Here is a 20,080-nt window from a genome sequence, read left to right as displayed (position 1 = left end):
CACACTCAGCATTTTCAAAGACCATGAGAACGAGAAAGGAGAGGAAGGGTAGCCTCGTGGGTCGATTTAGTGGCAGAGTTCAGAGGGTACGTCGTTTTGACCTTAAATTTTACTGTAAATGCGTTTGGAATGTCATTGGAAGGTTGGAAGCAGAATAATATTATTTGATTTACATTTGAAAAGAATTACTCTGGCTGCCACGGAGGTTAGAATGTATGGGGCACGGTGAGAAGGCATGGTAGGAGGCCAATTAGAAATTTACGGCAGTTTTCTAAGAGACAAGGTGGTTGAGACTAGGATATGGTACTATAGAAGGATAGCAGTGCTCAGACATAAGTTATAATTTGGAAAACAGAATAGGCTTGGGATGCCTGGAGGGCTCAGTCAGTTAAGCATGTGCCTTCAGCTCAGGTCATGACCCTGGGGTGCTAGAACTGAGTCCCGCATCAGGCTCCTTGCTCAGTGCGGAGCCTACTTCTCCCTCTGCCTGCCGCTCCCCCTGCCTGTGCACTTGCTTGTGCTCTCTCTCTCTGACAGATAAATAAATAAAATCTTTAAAAAAAAAAAGAAAAGAAAACAGAATAGGCTCATGGAATATTGGCGTGGATACGGAAGAAAGAGAAATGTGCCATTTGTGGGGCCTGAGCAACTGAATGTCAAATAGTCTTTCCTAAGAGGGGTTACGCTGGGGAAAGATCCGTTTTCCTGTGGAGGATGGGACTCAATAATATTATGCTCGAGATTTCCACAAGATAACGAAGGGAGGATGCCACATAGGCAGTTCACTGAGTCTGGAAGTGGGGGCAGTGTTGAAGGGTAAACTGTCAATTTGGGATCATCAACATGGATTTAAAGGGAAGAGCCTGAATGAGATCCCAAGGAAAGGAGTGTAGATAAGGAAGAGCTCTGAGAACTGAGCCTGGGATGGGCCCACATCTAGAGGTCAGGGGGAGCAGGATCCGGTAAAGAAAGCTGCTGGCTGAAGAACACTCCTGGCTAAAAAGGAACCTCTTTCCTGGAAGAGAGTTCTCCAAATATCTCTCACATTTCTGCGTGTCTTGCAAGCAGAGGCGCTGACTGCCTTTGTTCTAGATTCTCTTTTCAAGGGTGTCTGAAGGGATACGGTCTGTCAGGCCAAGAAAAGATTGCTTACAGCTTTGGAAAACAGAGATCTTGTCACCCTCTAGAACAGGCATGCTTATGGCCCAGTATAAAGCATTCAGTTTCCCTAAACTCAGGGCTCTTCTGTTGTAACACGGCCCATCACATGTGCAGGTGCCCGCTCTTTCCCTTGGTGTCACCTCGTGGGACTTGACCTTGGGGAACTGGTGGAAGAAAGTGCTGCCCTTCCAGCCGCCGCTATTGGTGTGAATTACGCAGCTGTTTATCTCTGACCTCGGCACCCCTTGTGTCTACCAGCATCCACGAATCTGTGATGAGCTCTCTTGTTAGCCTGCAAGGAAAATCTCAAGGCCTTCATAGTTCTTGACAATTTCTACTTGAAATCTACCTTTTTCTATAGATGGAACATGCACTTGTCAAATCTCATTTTGGAAGCGAAGATCTTACAACCCAGACTGCCTGAAGCACCTGATGGACCGTGGAAAGACTAGTGATGCTCTGGTCACTGAGTAGTCTGACTGCCCACTGCCCTTCCCGGCAATGAGCTGGGATCAAGGATGCCCGTACAACTCTGGATGTGACCACTTCCTGGAACCTTTTATCTAAGGTTCTAACTGGTGCCAAAAATCTCTTGTGCCTGGGAACACAGTCGGACTATCTCTCCCAGCCTGTCTTACAGTTAAAGAGAATTCCAATGACTAGCTCTTGCCAGTGGAATATGAGTGGGAGTGGTACACACCAGGTCCAGACCATCTACCTATCCCTCCGCCAACTGGATACAGGCAGCATCAAGGGCCTGGGGGAATTCCAGATGCTCAGCATGACCCTGTGTTTAAATTGAGGACCCTGTACCATCCCATGTACAGACTTCCCTCCCAGGTCTTAAAATCATCATTGCCGGCTTTACATACCTTGTCTCTAATTGCAGCCCCTCGAGGTTCATTCCCTGCCCTACTTCCAAGCCTTTGCCTGTGCCATTTGTGGGGCCTGGAGCCCCCCACCTTCACCTCAGTTTTCTCACTGGCTAGCTCAGCTCACTGCCATGTCTCAGCGGAGACACGAGTGCCCACAGGAGGACCTTCGTGGTCTCTCCAGGCCTCTTCCCAAGGACTTTCTCCAGACAGCCTTTTTTACTCTGCTTGTAATTGCTTAATACTTGGCGTCTCTTGCCCACGAAGCTGGGAGCTCCTTTAAGGCACTTGCTTATCCAACAAGTATTCACTGAATTCTTACTATACATCAGGCAGGGACTGTGTCTTAGTTATCTTCATAGTCCCAGCAAATGGCGTAAGCCTGGCACTTTGCAGGTAGTGAATTAATATTTATCAAGTCAGTGGATGAATTTTATGTCTTCATTGTCTAGGCTTTTATCTCTTATAAGCATGCCCTCCATGGATATGAATAAATCGGTAAGAAAATGAATGAATGCTTTTGGGAGCTATAAATGCAATTAGGAGAAGGAAGAGGTATCCCTTGCTTGGATTGTGATGAAAGCTGAGAAAACGCTTAAAAAGCAGGGTGGAAAAAAATAAGAGAAAATAAAAAGTAGAACAATGCTACAAGAAAATGTCCATCCACTTGTTTTCACCTTGGCACCACTCTGAAAATTTGTTACAGGCTATAAAGTATAGAAAAACATTCTTTCTTGCTGAAGATGTGGTAATTGGTGCCTTTTCCTGGAAAGTATCAATCCTCTGTACCCCTGTGGAGGTAGTGACCCGAGTTGTTCCATGAGGTAACCAGCAGCCCATAAGGTATCCTGGATAAAAACTGTGTCCCCTTGGGACGCCTGGGTAGCTCAGTTGGTTGGACGACTGCCTTCGGCTCAGGTCATGATCCCGGAGTCCCGGGATCGAGTACCGCATCAGGCTCCCAGCTCCACAGGGAGTCTGCTTCTCCCTCTGACCTTCTCCTCGCTCATGCTCTCTCTCACTGTCTCTTTCTCAAATAAATAAATAAAATCTTTAAAAAAAAAACAAAACTGTGTCCCCTTAGCCAAGGCACCCAGATTAATTACCTCTGTTCCTTTACATATGAAATCTGAACTGGGAAAGAAAGACTAAATAAAAATCAGGGGTTTGGTATTGGGACCTGAAGCTAGCAGGGAGTACACTCAGTTTGGAGGGAACATGACTTCAAGGAGGGGGGTCGATGACAGGAGGAATTAACAGCTACAAGGAGGTATGAGGAGGAAGAGGCCCAAGGCAGAGGAAAGCTATAATGGACAGAAAATGAGATGGTGGGTCAAGAGTGCCATAGTCAAAGCAGCAGAGAAGGGACCCAGAGGCCAGAACAGGACACCAAAGTCAGGTTGGCAAACTTACTCTGTCAAGGAGAAAGGAACATGGCCCAGGCTAAGAATTGCTATAGATCCCAAATGCCCTTCCAGACTGAATCTCTCTGAGGGAGCACCTGGGTGGCTCAGTGGGTTAAAGCCTCTGCCTTCGGCTCAGGTCATGGTCTCAGGGTCCTGGGATTGAGCCCTGCATCGGGCTCTGCTCGTCAGGGAGCCTGTTTCCTCCTCTCTCAGGAGCAGGGAGCCTGCCTCTCTGCCTACTTGTGATCTCTCTGTCAAATAAATAAATAAAATCTGAATCTCTCTGAGGCCTGACTCTTCCTAGGTCTCCCAGGAAGGACCCTGTCTCTTTTAGGGCAATGTGTATCCTTGAAACAAATTCCCATTACTTACAGGTAGTGAAGCGAGTCTCTATTCTTTAAACTCAAAAGATCCTGTCACACCATGTACATTGTTATATAGGCTGATTAGGCTCACAGAATTATACTGTCCCGATTGTTCATAGCCCCAGCCTGGGGGCTCTGACTCTTTCTAGAAGTCTGATCTTCTTCAAAGGCTCTGAGCTGGGGGCAGGTAGAGTAACACAGCTCAGGGAAGCACGCCTGCACTTCTGTCCTTCAACGAGCCTCAACTTCTGAGATTTGGCAATGGGCTGTCCTCAGCTGAGCCCTGACTTCAGGAAGCCATATGAACCCATCTGACTCACTGTAATTGGCTTGGGTCTCTCCTGACATAGCCACTCAACATCAGAGAGTGACGATCTAGAGCCCAGCAGGGCCAGCCCCAGGGCACCTCAAAGCCCTCTTGAGTAGACCTGGCTGGTATCCAATTCAAACCCTGGGACCTTAGTGAGGACTTCTAGCTTTGGGGATGGTCTTGCTGTGTTCCCAGCTTTACTTCAAGTACCAGTGACAGGTCTACCTCTAGTTGTCTTTCTAGGAAAACGTTTCACAGTGAGTAGCTGAAAGAAGACGGAAGTGGGTGCTTTGTCTTAGGGTCCGACCCTGATGTATCTATGTGTGTGATACAATGCAGGGAAGGGCATTGGCAACATGTTATGGATGACTTGCAGGTGTGTGTCATTTGCAAAGTACAGGATACATTTGTATCCACTTGAAAAGTGATGCCTTCATATTTCAAGGCTTTCAAAAAAATTCTTTTAAAGAGGATATGGACCAGTCTCCTGTCATCCTGGTGCATAATGTCCACATGTATTAAATGTTAGAGAAATTTTTAGTGGCCTAGACCTTACATTCTAGTCTCGAGTTCACTTTTTCTATTGTGGTAAAAATATATATAACATAAAATCTAGCACAGAAACCATTTTTAAGTGTACAATTCATTGACATTAAGTACATTCACATTGTTTTGTGACTTTCACTACTATCCCTTTCCAGAATTTTTATCATCCCAAACTGAAACTTTGTACCCATTAAATAACAACTTCCTGTGTCCCTGGCCCCCGCTAACCCCCACTCTTTCTTTCTACCTCTATGAATTCATTACTCTAGGTAACTGGCCAAAAGTAGAACCATACAATGAAGACTTCTATGTGTGGCTTATTTCACTTAGCATAAATTTTCGAGGTTCATCCACATGCTTTAGAATTTCATTCCTCTTTCAGAGATAATATTCCACTGTGTGGATAAAGCACATTTTGTTTTATCTACTCTTTGTCCATACCCATTGGAATTGTTTCCTCCTTTTGGCTATTGTGAATAATGGCTGCTGTGAACACGGGGTTGGTTTGAGTCTGGAGCTCGCTTTTTGAAGTCTTCGTGATGCTCACGATGGGAGGAAGTTGGGTCTAGTGGGAAGAAATGATATTTTGTATATAGAGAGACCTGGGTTCAAATTGCAGTCCTTCCAGGTTCTATGGTATATTGCTGGGGATATCACTGATCTCTGAGCACTTTCCAGCCTGAGAAATGGAGATAATAGCTACTTTTCAAGAATATGGTGAAGATTTAATTATATAATTGTGGGATGAATCCAGTTGTGAAAAGCCTAAAGATGATATGATTTGGGGCCTTCTTTAAGAAAAGGAATGTGGGGACACCTGGGTGGCTCAGTTGGTTAAGGTCCAACTCTTGATTTCTGCTCAGGTCAGGATCTCAGGGTCGTGAGTCCTGGGTCAGGCTCTGTGCTCAGCAGGAAGTTGGCTTGAGGATTCTCTCTCTCCCTCTCCCGCTGTCCCTCCTCTTGTTCACATGCTCGCTTGCTCTCTAAAACAAATGAATAAATCTTAAAAAAAAAAAAAAAAAGAATAAATAAAAGAAAAGAAAAAGAAAAGGAATGCAGAACTGGAAATAAATTAGGTATGAAAGGGTCTCTTATCATTAAAATGAGAAGGAAAGAAAAGAAAATATGACAAACTACGGAAGGCTTAGAGATTCTAGTCCCATTCTTCTAGATATCTCCTTAGGCAGGGAGTTTACCAGAAATGCTTCCCGATGGTTATCTGGCTTTCTGCCCTCAGCTGGAGCTACCTACTGCCCCCAGCTTCTCCCGCACACCTGTACACAGTGGGACCTCAGAGGAGCCTTCATTCCCTTCATGGAGAACCCCCTCTGATTTCACTCAGGATTCATGTTTACTGTAGTTAGTGTTATTGAGCTCTTCCCTATTTGCCAGGCGCTATTAAACATCTGGTAATATTGCCTTATTTCATTTTCATAATATCTCTATGAAGTAGGAACTACTTTATTTCCATTTACCAGATGAGGAGCCTGAGGCATGAGAAGCTCTGTAAACGGCCCAGTGTCCCAGAGCTGCTCAGGCAGCAAAGCCTTGGAGATAGAACGCTCCCTCCAACCCAAACTTAGCATCACCAGGCCCACTGCCTCCTGATAGACACAAGGTGTTCATAGAATCATCAAGCAGCTTTCATCAAGAAATGAAATTCCCAAGGAACTTTAAGACATGTCTGCGTCTCAACCTCGAGACTCTGTGTTCCATCTTGATCTCTGTATCCAGCTGTCTTCCTTTCGGTTTGTTTTGTTGTTCATCCTTGGATCATTCACCAGCAGAAATGAGACAGAAATGTGGTCCTGGATCACACAATCCTTTGTATTCCTTCTCTGACTGAAGTCTGGTACAATCACTTAAAAGCAAATGAAACAAAGCCTGTTGCCTTGCCCTTTCAGGGGAAGTTGACCCTGCCTGTAGGATCCACGCCTGGCATTGTGTCCAGGAGAGGGCGGTCGCAGGCACGGCCTGTGGCCAGGAAATGACTCAGGATTAACTCCTCCTCCTCCAGCGGCAGTCCCTCTCCACCCAACTCTGAAGTTCAGGGCTTAGTCACACTTGGTTCAAGGAAGATAGCTGTCACTTAGCAAGTCTGATGTCCGTCTTGCATGTGAGGCCTGCTTGGGAAACTCACTCACTTTAGGTTTTGGAAGTAATTTTGAACGCTTAAAGAACTGAGCTCCTTCTGCATTTTAGTTTGTGGGCAAATTCCAATGATGAGATTTTTCATAAAATCTTGGTGAATAGGAGTTTATTCTAACTTGACTCGAACTCTCTTTCTGCCCTTTTTTCCCATCTATGAAGTGAATGGTATGGCATGGCAAGAAGTCATACGAACACACAGATTGCAAAGTGATTTACTCATTCACAGCTTGCAAAACTAAGTTTTTTTTTTTTCTTTTTAAAAGATAATTCAAATAGTTTAACTAGAGGTTAGGATTCCTTGTTTTTTCTGAGCACCAACATTTAATTATATAATTCTGGTTTTTCTGAGCACCAACATTTCAAAGCAAATGTTTTTTCTGACGAGAACCATTTCTTATTTCTGGGGCTGCAATGGGCAGTGGTATTACTGGTAAAAATGGATTCTGATTTATTTATTTGTTCATTCACATACTCATTCAGCAACTCTCTATGGAGATCCTACTCTGTTCCAAACACTGTTCCGGAAATGCAGCATTGATTAAAACTGACAAAATCTCTTCCTTACGGAGCTTACATTCCTGGAAGAGATGGACAATAAGCCCACAAACAAAGATAAATGATATACATGCTAAGTCGGTGGTACATGCTAAGAAACATAAAGAATGGTGAAGGGTCAGGAAATGACTGAGGTGGGGTGGCCAGAGGAGCCTCTGATAACGTGGAATGACACAATTCTCTGGGGAAGTGAAGGAGAGAGACACAGGGCTGTCTGGAGGAAGATCAAGTATATGGTCCTAGGGCATGGTATTTGGGAACAGACAAGGTGGGTGGTAAGATTGAGTTGGATAGAGTGGGTGAACCTAAGAAGGTACTGGGGCAGGCCAGTGAGGAGCTCCTCAGGAGAGCCTTGTGGGCCATGGGTAGGACTCTGGATTTGTATTCTGATAGAGAAGAGAAGTTCTTATGGGGTTTTGTGAGACATAACATAGCTTATGTTTTGAGAGGATCACTCTGAGCAGACAAGGACGGAAGCAGGGAAACCTATCAGAGGCTTTTTCAGTAGTTCAGGCCAGAGATGATGAAAGCTCGGGCAAGGAATGTAGTGAGAAGTGGTTAGATTCTGGACATACTTCCAAGATAGACAGGATCTACTAATGGGTCTTGTGTAGGAAAGGAGAGGAATCCAGGGCTCTAGGGAGACTTCAAGAATAATGAATGTTTCTGCTTGATAACTATCATCAATGGTTTCTCCAGACATGTCATAGAGATAAGAGATAAGGTCTGCCCATAGTAAGAGTCATGGTCCATTTTAGTTGGCTGTAATAACCTGTACAGTCATGTATAATTGTAACTGTGCAGAAGGTGTTTTGTGGCAGAATAGGAAGGGTCAGAACAATGCAGGCAAGTGCTTCATGGTGAGACGGTCTACATACTTGTATTGTTAACATTCCTTCAGCTTGGTGAAAGTCCGATTGGCTGGCATCTCTGCTCTTGAATTCCCCATGTCTTGGCATTTGAGAAGCAAAAAAAAAAAAGGTTGGAAAATCCCCATGATCCCACAGTCCTCTCTAACTGCATAGGTAGACCATTAGCGAAAGAGTCTGCCCTAACAGATTTTTTAAAAATATAATTCCTCATTAGGGCACTGTAAAAAGGCAGGTGAGATGGGCACATTTTAATTTTTAAAAAATCTTGCAAAATAGAAGGATTCTGGACTTTTTTTTTTTAACCTTGAAGATGTAATTCATGCAATTGCAACAGTAGAGAAGGTTTTTATTTTCTAAAAAGCTGGGAGAAATGGTCACCAATGATTATGTTTAAGGAATTGTTAAAAAGGCTAACCAATAAATTATTCTAACAAACTATTCAAAATGTTGTTAACTTGGTGATGTCTAAAGAACTGGAAAGGAGGGGCATCTGGGTCATCAGTCAGTTAAGCATTTGCCTCCGGCTCAGTTCATGATCCCAGGATCCTGGGATTCGAGCTCTGCGCTGGGCTCCTTGCTCAGCGGGGAGTCTGTTTCTTTGCTTCTCACCAAAGCTCCTGCTCTCTCTCTCAAATAAATAAAATTTAAAATCTTAAAATAAAAGGGGGGGGCACCTGTGTGGATCAGCGGGTTAAAGTCTCTGCCTTCAACTTAGGTCATGATCCCAGAGTCCTGGGATCGAGCCCCGCATCAGGCTCTCTGCTCAGCAGGGAGCCTGCTTCCTCCTCTCTCTCTGCCTGCCTCTCTGCCTACTTGTGATCTCTGTCTGTCAAATAAATAAATAAAATCTCTAAAAAAATTTTAAAAAATACTTATAAAATCTTTAAAAAAATTGGAAAAGGAGGAAGATGAAAAGTCTTTAAAAGCAAATTCATGGTGCCTGGATGGCTCAGTCGGTTAAGCGTCTGTCTTTGGCTCAGGTCATGATCCCAGAGTCCAGGGATTCGGTACCTACTCCCTGCTCAGCAGGGAGCCTGCTTCTCTCCCTTCCCCTGGCTCATGCTCTCTCTCTCTCAAATAAATAAATAAATTTTTTAAAAAAACAAACAAATTCAACTGGCATATAAATTAAATGAAGGAATGAATCCCTGCATTGCTGGACATGATTACTTTCAGACAAAATACGCCTTGAGTGAGCTGGCAGATGTGGGGGACTTTGAGGAACTATGAAAATAGCCCATCTGTCCTGCATCCTGTTGTCTCAGAATTTCTCTGGCTGAAGCTGTGCCTGTAAGTAGTCCTTCCCTGGGCCAGGTAGCCGAGGAAAGTGTTGCAGGGTTTTAACTGATGCCCAGTGCAGCAGAGGGCTCAACCATAATTTCAACATTTTTTAAAGTAGTGAATAATTTTCTTCATATCAAGGAGTTCAAAGTTTTAAAATTCCAACTAAAACACATGTAATGGAAGTTTTTTGGTAGAAGAAAATTTGTGTTAGCTGCAATATTTTAGGAGAGTTTTTTTTGTTTGTTTTTTGGCAAATATTGCTAAACATTGATAAAATTATGACATCTTGAGCATTAATAGAGGAACTCGTGGAAAAGGCAGTTGTGGGCTCTGGTCTCAGCCCAGACCTTCGTGGATTACTGGATATTTGTTGCATGGTGTAAATTAATTTGAGATGGTGTAGGGTCTAAACTTTGGGCAGTTAAGGATGAGGAAGACAGGATTTAAATGTTAACCAATAGAATGATTTATTTCTATGGGTGTCAGTGGAGGAAGAGGCATTGAATAAAGTATGGACTTCAGATCAAAATAATGTATCAGTATTACCTCTCAAAGTCTGTTCTGAAGAGAGCTGTTAATCCTTGCCCTGATGGTGAAATGTTCCTATAGTTTAGTTAATGCAGAGGATCAAATCTCCTGTATCAGAAATTACAGTGCTCATTAACCTTTTAAACACTTTAAGATGCCCCACAGTGAAGAAAATTGCTTACCTTTGTTTAACAATTAAAAAGCCAATTAAACAAAAAATTGTTTGCTTAGGGAAAGCCTTTTTTCTTCATGTACTTATTAGCATTCCTAGATCCATTTCCACCTAATAGTTTCAGAAGTGCCAGAAGAAAGAATAGAGATATTGAAAGTTTTGTGAAATTTTACCTAAGATCCTGTTGAGGAGATCCAGAATCAAACTTAAGCATTATAGTCAGATTTCCCAAGAATCCACTGGTGAATTGGTTTCCTGCTGCAATTTGAATGTATTATCTCATTCAAAGACCTTTCAAGATGGGTTTTCTTGGAGAAAATTCTCTTTCTCAGGGAAGTCCAAAAAATGAGTCCATTTATATGACAGTTCAGAATAAGAACTTGGGGTAGTAATGACTCATAAATCTCTAAACTCAGACCCAGGCCTTGACCTTGGTTATTTAAAATATTTTTTGTACTGAATGACCTGGTTTGGTTTCCCTTATGAAACACTGCTTGCTACTTCCCCTATGACGCAGAGGATCCCCACTCTGGCTTGTGTCCACCCTTTGCTTATTTCTCGTTAGTACGGCATTCCATCCTCAAGCTCTCTTCTGTGGACCCTTGAGCCTGTCTTGCTTGCAGAAGGTGTAAAAGAGTAGTTTCCTCTAAGACAACAGCATTTTCTCCTTTGGGTAGGTGAGAAAGTGGGCAACACTTTGTCCCAAGCTTGCTTTCCTTCCTACTGACTCAAACTCTTTGGATGTGTGGCTTCAGGTGAGGTGGGAACAATCTGCTTGAATCTAGACGTCCTTCCTCAACATGATCATTCTCATGAGAAGCCTCACTTCTTCTTTTATTTTTTTTCCTTTTTAAAGATTTTATTTATTTATTTGACAGAGAGGGAGAGAGATCGCATGTAGACAGAGAAGCAGGCAGAGAGAGAGGGAAGCAGGCTCCCTGCCAAGCAGAGAGCTGGGTGTGGGCACAATTCCAAAACCCTGAGATCGTGACCTGAGTTGAAGGCAGAGGCTTAACCCACTGAGCCACCCAGGCACCCCAAGAAGCCTCACTTCCTACAGTGGTCAGTTTTGTTCAGGAATAAAAATGTTATTTCACTGAGATGAGAATCTACATGAATATATAAGAAACGAATAATTTGACTACCTTGTGGGGTGTCAACATAGCAGAGGAAGAGTCACTATAATTCAGTCTGCCTGATTTTCCAAGAAAGGGTAAAATGTGGTAGAGATGTTTTTAAAACAGGGAAGCCAGTAACATTTTTTAACACCTGAAGACATGTTTCAAAGCTATATTTACAAGTATTTTTTCTTGTTCACAGATAAATAAGCTGGATTATTCATTTGAACTGCATGCAGATAGTAAGATGGTTGTCAGAAATCAGTTTGACAATCTAAGAACCAAGAAATACTGAGGTATAAGAGAATGTTTAGTGACTTTATTTAGCTTCACCTAGCTTTGGAGTGAGATAAAACGAGAATTGCAACAACATTTTCAGACAACCTTACTCTAACAATATAGCACCATCTATCTCACTTTTGAAGGGACTTATTTAGCCTGTTTCATGGAACATGGGAAACAAAATTATCTTGGTCTTGACACGAATCCTAAGACAATAGTAGCAAATGATGGCCCTTACAATGTGCCATGCACTGTTCTAAATTTAGTTTCACACTGTGAGGCAGGGTACTGATAGTTTCCCCATTTAAATAACAATATTTAATTTAATTTTATATTTTAGAACAGTTTTAGATTGATTAGAAGAGAGAGTTCCCATATGCCTCACACCCAGGGATCCCTATTACTCCCTATTAGTAACATCTTATATTATTATGGTACATTTGTTATAATAATAAACCCATATGGATATGCTATTATTATCTAAAGTCCATATTTTATTCATATTTCCTCAGGTTTTACTTAATGTCCTCTTTCTGCTCAAGAATCCCACACAGGAAACCACATTACACCTGTTGTTATATTTCCTTAGGCTCCTCTTGAGCTCTTCCCATCATACAAAAGAAAAAAAAAATGTGGCACAGAGAGAGTTTAAATAACTTGCCTGTGGTCTCCTAGTTACTAAGTGGAAAAGTTGGCCTCAAATCCAGGCACTCTGATTCCAGGCACGGGATTAACCTTCATACTGAATTTTTATTACCCTCATGGGATTACTTCAACTTGAATTACTGAAGTGATGCGTCTGGTCAGGCAGCAGAGGGGTGAGCATACCTGATGCAGGTCTTAGCTAGTGATTGGCCACGGTCTCATGGGCAGTTTTCAACAGTAGAGCAATAGTTCCCTGATTCTCAGAGCCTCGAGCACATCCTAGAGAAAACCAGGAAGCTGGAAACAATAGAAATTTATTCCCTTGAAGTTCAAGAAGCTAGAAGTCTGAAATCAACATGTTGACAGGGTTGATTTTTTTTTTTCTGGATGCTATGAGGGAGAGTCTGTTCCATACTTCTCTCCTAGTTTGTGGTGGCTGACCTCAGTCCTTGACCTTCCTTGAGTTAGCAACCCACGGCACCAATACCTCATCTGCCCGCAGCTTTCTCCTCTGTCTGGATCATCCCCTCTTCTTATCAGGACTTTTGTCATTGATTTAGGATCCACCCAAATAGTTCAGGATGAGCTCATCCCACAATCCTTAATTTCTCTGTAAAAACTTTTTTCCAAATAAGATCACATTCACAGACTGGTTTTAGGTAGACACATCTTCTGGTGCAGCCACCATTTAACCCACTACAGGGGCTAGTAAGCACATAGGCTTGTTGTGAGTATTACAGAATTACATAAATTACCTGATACATGATAGGCCTACTTGAAAAATAATAGCTATTTTTATTATTCTTTTGTCTAACGCGAGGGCCCCCAATACAAAAGTGTTAAATGTCTCAACTGAAATAAATGTCTCAACTGAAATAAATTCATTCATCTGTGTCTAGTTCACAACTATTATTAACCTTAACAATTGCTTTACATTATGTTTGTCTTAATTTCCAACACTGTCCTGACAGGAGCTTTACAAGGCTGTGTGAATTCGGCCTTCTTTCTTTTCTAGGGGCTAGAGGTGGGGGGCGCCCTCAATCAACACTTTCCACTAATGACTCTTGTCAGAAAGACTTTAGGCTTACAAATAATCTCCTCATCAAGAGAATTATGAGCCAGAATCTTGATGAATGAATTTCCTGTCCATTCCCCTTGCTGATAGACATGCAGCAGGAAAAGAAAAGAGAAAAATAAACCCAAAAACCCCCAAAAAACAGCTGGGCAGCCTCAGCTGTTTCTCTGCCCTTTGGTTACCCTCTGTGGTCGCTGGATGTGGCAGCCCCATTTTCTGATCTGGATCTTTATCTTAGGGATGGAGTTAAGACTCACTGCTGAGTTTTCAACACCCGGCCCACTTCACCCCTGCTGTTCTGCATTGCTGTTCTACCCCCTCCCCGCACTGTCTCCTGCGGTCACTTTCTGGCAACCATAGCCCTCAGAGCTGGCTTCAGTGAAATTCCTTCTGCATTTGTCACAGAGCCACAGTCTTAGAACATTAGGGCAGAAAGGACTTTCAAAAGTCAAGTGCCATCTCTTCTATTATCTCTCCAACTCTGTCTTCGTACAATCAATCAATATATCTGCAATGCACATCTGCTCTGGGTGAGACGTGATGCTAGGGGCTGGTTACAGTGGTGAGCAAGCACAGTGGACCCCTTCCCAGAGTGACAGTAGGGTCACCTCCATGCTGCGTGAGTAGGGGGTCTGTAAAATCCCTGGCAGCTTGTGTTTTACTTAGAAACAATCCTTTAACATAGGTGTTCTTAACCCAAGGTCTTCCCACTAACAGAACTTAAGGGGGGAGGGTCTGTGACCTTGAAATGGAAAAAAATTTGCACTATTCCCAGATTCTAATGAGACATTTCTTTCCTATAAATGTAGACAACAAACCACTGTCATATTAGTAGTACCCATTAACTCTCACCAGGAGAAATCACACATATTTTCCATATCACTTTATGTTTGTCGCAGATATCAAAAAATGATGTAAAAAATGGTCATTGTGTCAAAATCATAGAATCCTCAGACCTGCTTCTGGACCTTATTATTTAAAGTGTTAAAAAAGAGGGACATGTGTTACTGTAACATAAATTTGTTTCTCAGTATTTTGATAACCAAATCTAATTGGCTTATTTTCTAATAATATATATATATATATATATATATATATATATATATATATATATTAGCCTAGGATTTCAAAACATTTTTTTCTGCAAAGGGATTCATAAGCTTCATTAGACTGCCAAAGGGGTCCGTGCCACACAAAAAAAGTTTAGAACCCCTAAGTAAGGAACGGCACTCATCATGCAGGCTGAAGACTCTTTTTCTAGACCTTCCAAAATCCAAAATTATCTTCATTTTTTTTATCCCCAAAATGAGATTAAAACATCAGATACACAGATGTAGGCCACATCATTATTCCTGGGTTATTCAATTAAATGTACAAGTTGGCCCCGTGGAAGGTAAAATGAGCATGACTTGGAGTTTCCAAACTAAGGTCTACTAGTTGGGAGTTATGTTTTGACACCACTGATGTTCTTTAGGCCAATACTTCCAGATGTCTCTGAATCCCAAAGTTAAGGAAAACTAAGTTTTGAGAAGGGCCAGAAGGGAATCCCAACAATGATGCCGGAGTTATAAATAAGAAGTTCTCGGGGCACCTGGGTGGCTCAGTGGGTTAGGCTTCTGCCTTCGGCTTGGGTCATGATCTCAGCATCTTGGGATCAAGCCCCACATAGGGCTCTCTGCTCAGCAGAGAGCCTGCTTACCCCACCCCTCTGCCTGCCTCTCTGCCTACTTGCGATTTCTCTCTGTGTGTGCCAAATAAACAAATAAAATCTTAAAAAAAAGAAAAAGGAAGTTTTTAAAGAAAATATAACTCCAATGATTAATGTATTGGGTTATGCATATGTAATAACTCCAATATTTATTCAATCTATACTTAAAAAAAAAAAAACTCTCATTGTAGGTATGAATTCATTAAATTACCTGTAGTGATTCACATTTGAATTTCCATATGCCGGTTGATGAATTAACATTTTATTTTGTTTTAGAGAGAGTGTGTGAGCCAGAGAATGGAGCATAGGGAGAAAGAGAGAATCTCAAGTAGATGTCATACTGAGCTTGGAGCCCAGTGCTGGGCTTGATCTTACCACCCTGAGATCATGAAACCAGAGTCAGTTGCTTAACCAACTGAGCAACCTAAGGCGCCCCATGATGAATTAAAATTTTAAATTTAAGCTATTGTACATTGCTTTGTCTGGGTGGTCCATATTTCCATTTGGGGAAGTGCCATTTTTGTTTATTAAAGTTCAGGCAAATTGAGTATCTTGTTAAGTTAAATAAATTTGGTTCATTTTAATTTTTTCAAATAATTGTATAGAAAAAAGTTGCTGATAATATTTATAAAAAGAAGAAATATTATAAACTTTGAAGCAAGTAATTTGAAAAGAACACAATTTTAGCCCCACATGGATGCTCACTGAACTGTGAATTTACTAATGAAAGAAGAGAGCAAAATGAAAACAAAACAAACAAACAAAAAACTCATTGGAAGAATTACTATTGAAGACCATGTAACGCGAAGATGGGATTGGGAGGTATAAAGTCTTTTAACTCTCTAAGAATAGACTCTACCTCCCCCCATCTCAAGGAAATATTCCATTAGCTTCCGTACCCTCAACTTCCATTCATGTTTTCATGGAAACAAAACTGTATTGGATGAGCAACTTAAAAAAAATCTGTATTTTACTTATCTAACTTCCTCCCTCTTCCACAAACAACAGCTATTTCTTGAGCCAACGATATGATTTCTATCAGCCTCTAAAACCTGCCCACCCCCATGTCAGTCTTCTCTGTTAAAAAGTAGGTGGTTAAAGAGGTCTTTAATCCACTCTAAGTGGTCTATAAGTGGTCTTTTCTCTCTCATTCCTTTTTCCATCCTCACATAATACACGCTGGATTAAACACTACTTTTAAAAGTCAACCATCTTTGGAGATTTTCCATAAAATATAGAATAAAACCCCCAAATCTTGACCTAGCCTTCAAAGCCTTCCATTACTTTGCCCCAGTCTTTTGTTATAATATATACTACGTGACTCTCCTATGAAAACTATAGTTTCTGAAAAACGAGTCTTTCCCAATTTCCCAAAGACCCATTTTACCAGTTTCTGCCAACACCCCTATCCTTGCTGGAAATGACTGCACCCACCCACCATATCGGCTTAGATTGTACGTATCCTGTGCACCCTGAATTGTCACGCTCAAGTCCAATCTCTTTCCTGATACCTTGGCCCAATATCAGTCCTCCACAAATTTCCATAGTCCTGAGTATATTACTCTTTTAGGATTTATTAAGAACTATGTTAAAGTGGAGACATTTATTTTTAAGTAAATTGTATTTTAATCTCTTTTAAGTAAGATCTGGCACCATTTCTGTAGGCATTCAATAAACACGGTTTTATCATTTACTGGTGATTTGGGCCCATATCTTGGCTTACCTAACACTTAGTCTTCTCATTGGTAAAATAAGAATAATCGCTACTCTGCAATATTGTTGTTAGATTAGAGACAGTATTTGTCAAGGGTCTTGCAAAACAGATAATATAATGAGGCATCCCCACCCTAAAAAAGATTATCATCTAGTTGAAGAAATAGATATAAATTAAAAGAGACAAACTGGTGTAGGGGAAAAATAGTAACAAGGTACTAGGAGATTTAATTTCCATCCCCATTTAGTCTCTCAGCAAATTAGTGACATTTCTGTTCATTCTTTTCCTAAGTCTTAATTTCCTCGTGCCTAAATTCAGCAGAGGTGCTATATGTGGAGTAGAAAATCCACAATGTCTTTTCCCACAGCAATTTGCAATGATTCCAGAAGGAGAAAATAAAAACAGAACATAGATTGAGCTGTAATTCTGAATTTTGAGCAGGATAAAGAGTGAAGAGTAGTTATTCAAGAGCATTGTGTTTGAAGACGAGATTTGAGACAACTCTTAAAGAAATTGGAAGATATAAACTTGTTGGAAAAGAGAGAGTAGGGCAATGATGGAAAGCAGGAGCAAGATTAATACCACAAGCAAAATCTTGGAGTAGTCGTGTAGAAAAGCATCAGACCCCTGGCTGGATCTATTTTGGGGGGCATCGCTACATTGCTGCAGTTGGACATTAAAGGGAGGATCAGTTGATGGAAGCCTTGAACATCAGGCTGCAGAATATAGATTGGAACTGCATGGCAATAGGGAGCTGCTGCAGGTTCTGAGCAAGGGAATGACAAAAGGATTATAGCATTTAGGAAATAATAAAATGGCAGCCACTTCACTCTTGATATTAAATGGAAACACTAGAAGCAGGGAGACGAGACCCCAAAGGATCTGTGGGAACACTTCTATTGGGGCCAGATTATATTAGGATGAGTCATCCCCTGAGATTTAAAAATCCAGGTGTGAGGTGATAGGATCCTTGGTGAAGATGGTATAGTCGATTGTTTTATTGATCAAAATACTAATTTTATACATTCATGACCACTGATGTCAGTCTTGGCCCCATGATTTGCAGTGACCTCAATTTAATGAATATCATATATCTATTTCTACTGAGCTCAGAAGAAGCCATCTGGCCTTTGGCCAATGAAATCTGAGTAGAAGTGATACATGCTACTTGTAAGCAGAAGCTTTAAGAGCCACTGGGAGGTTCCACTATCTTTTCATGTCCTTTAACCATGAACTAGTAGTATTCCTCAGAGGAGCTGCTTCATAAACCTAGATCCTGGATTGAAAAGGGAGTAGAGTAGAGCTCCCATTGTCCCAAAGCCTACGTACGATGTGTGTAAGAAATAAACAATGTGTGAGAAATAAACCCACTGAGATTTGAGATTGGTTGTCTTTGTTACTGCAGCTTATTTTAGCCTTACTTGACTGATATAGCCAATAGCTATAAAAGAAGACAATATTGAAGAGAACAAAGAGGGAGAAAGGAGTTGCTAATTTAATGAAGAAGAGGAGAGCTGCACTTCATGAGCCGAGGACATTAGGATGTTACCTCAGCTGTGATGAGGCACTTATTAAAGTTTTAGGGGTGGGTGAGAAGCAAAGGGATATTATTCCTCTTCCTGACATTCTGAATTAGAGCTGATGTCAGGACATCCAAGAGGAGACTCCTGAGGTCTAGCCAGACTTCCTTGCTATTCCTCGTTCTTCTATTCTGAACTTTGTGTTGGAAGGGCAGTGCTAGATCCAAAGGAAGGTAGCATTTCTGGGGCTCCCAAACCAGATCATTGAGTGTGCTAATGTTAGTCATAGGAATTTAGTTTTTACCCTATAGGCATCGGGAATCTAAGGATGGGAAGGCAGTCAGTAGGAATGACCACTGGGCTTGGAGTAGTGATTTAGGTGTTTGGAGGTGGGAGAAAAGAATTAGTGAATTTGGGAAAGAGGTGAAGGGGGTGTGATGTCATGCAGGGCCATGGGAATGAAGAGGGATGGACATTTTAGAGGTCAGTTCACATGACTAACTTATCGACTTCCTATATTTGATACCATGTTTGTCCTTTATATTACACCTATAATCAGTGATCCTTCCAAAAAAGGAATCCAGAAATTAATCTCTGGTCTCACAATCAACCCACCACAGACCCTGCCTTATCTTCCATCTAATTGCCAAGCCCATTTGTCTATCATAATAATGAGGAGGAGGAGGAAGATAAGGATAAGGATATTTAGCACATATTGTGTGCCTGGCCCTGGGCTAAACATTATATATGGTTTTGTTTGTTTGTTTGATTAATCCCAACTATGGATGGGCCATTTGTTAAGTTAATGTCTCAGAGTTCCAGACCCGGCCATCTCTCCCCAGTTTGTGTTGCTGAAGCTGGGAGTCTACAAACCCCATTTCTGCTTTGGCAGCGCCTCATGGTAGGCTCTGCCAACGGGCCAATAGAGGGAAGCTGCAAGGCTGGGGGTGGGAAAAGGACCTGCTGCTTCTTGTCTGCTTCCTGTTCCAGTGTCTCCCCAGTGACGCCTCCACACCCTGGCAGTGGAGCTCATTCCATTAACACAGTCCAGTAACAAATCCAGTTTGCTCTTTTTGCGACCTGCAGAACCAGCCTCCTCACCTCCATCCAGAGACCCCCCCAGTGCCAGCCCAGCGGTGTTCCCGCTCAGGGATCTGAGTCTCAGCCCCGTGGGAGCTCTCCTTCGGTCCTTAAGTGTCTAAGTTTTAATAATCCCCAGGGTGGTAGCCACTTCCCACATTTGCTATCTCAGTGACCTCTTGGATGTATCTTTCCACACTTTCCGTTTCCTTACTGACAGCCTTGTTTGTACCCAGTCAACAATTCTTTATGCTTAGTTCTTTCTGTTGAGATAACTGGTGGTGTTTCTGTCTCCTGCTGGGGCCCTGACCGGTAGAGTGAAGTCAATTCTGTTCTTTCCTTTTGCTGAATAAGGGAACTGGTGCTTAGGGTTAAGAGAGATTAGGAAACTTGCCCGAAGTCATGCTGATAATAATTGGCGTCAAGTCAGGAGTCAGAGCCCCTTCTAACTTGCTGGCTCTTCAGCAGAACCTGGAGGACAAGGAATGCCAGGTTTAGCACCAGCCCTCCCCCTGCCTGCCCCCTGCCTCACGGACTCCCCTCTGTGCCACCTGGTGCAGGGCCAGAGGACCAGGCTGATACCTGGACCGTGGTGGGGGTGGTCTGGGGGCCAGGAGGGACCCTTCTGCCCTCCAGTGTCCTTGTTCTGATTTTGTAGATGAAGAAAGAGAGAGGCTGGGAGGATTATTTGCAAACAACCAAGAACTGCGGGAGGG

The 20,080-nt window shown here is 42.2% G+C and overlaps 1 protein-coding gene across 3 annotated transcripts in view; it reads right to left on the bottom strand.

Annotated features, from left to right (window-relative positions):
* ITGB6 (integrin subunit beta 6) overlaps positions 1-20,080 on the bottom strand; it is a 126,502-nt gene that overhangs the window by 76,796 nt on the left and 29,626 nt on the right. The gene's annotated exons all lie outside the window — the stretch shown is intronic.

The sequence above is a fragment of the Mustela putorius genome, unplaced genomic scaffold (assembly GCF_011764305.1).
Source record: "Mustela putorius furo isolate JIRA1106 unplaced genomic scaffold, ASM1176430v1.1 tig00003869_pilon_pilon_pilon, whole genome shotgun sequence".
In the NCBI taxonomy this organism is placed as follows: domain Eukaryota; kingdom Metazoa; phylum Chordata; class Mammalia; order Carnivora; family Mustelidae; genus Mustela; species Mustela putorius.
This window is presented reverse-complemented; position numbering and strand designations above follow the sequence as displayed.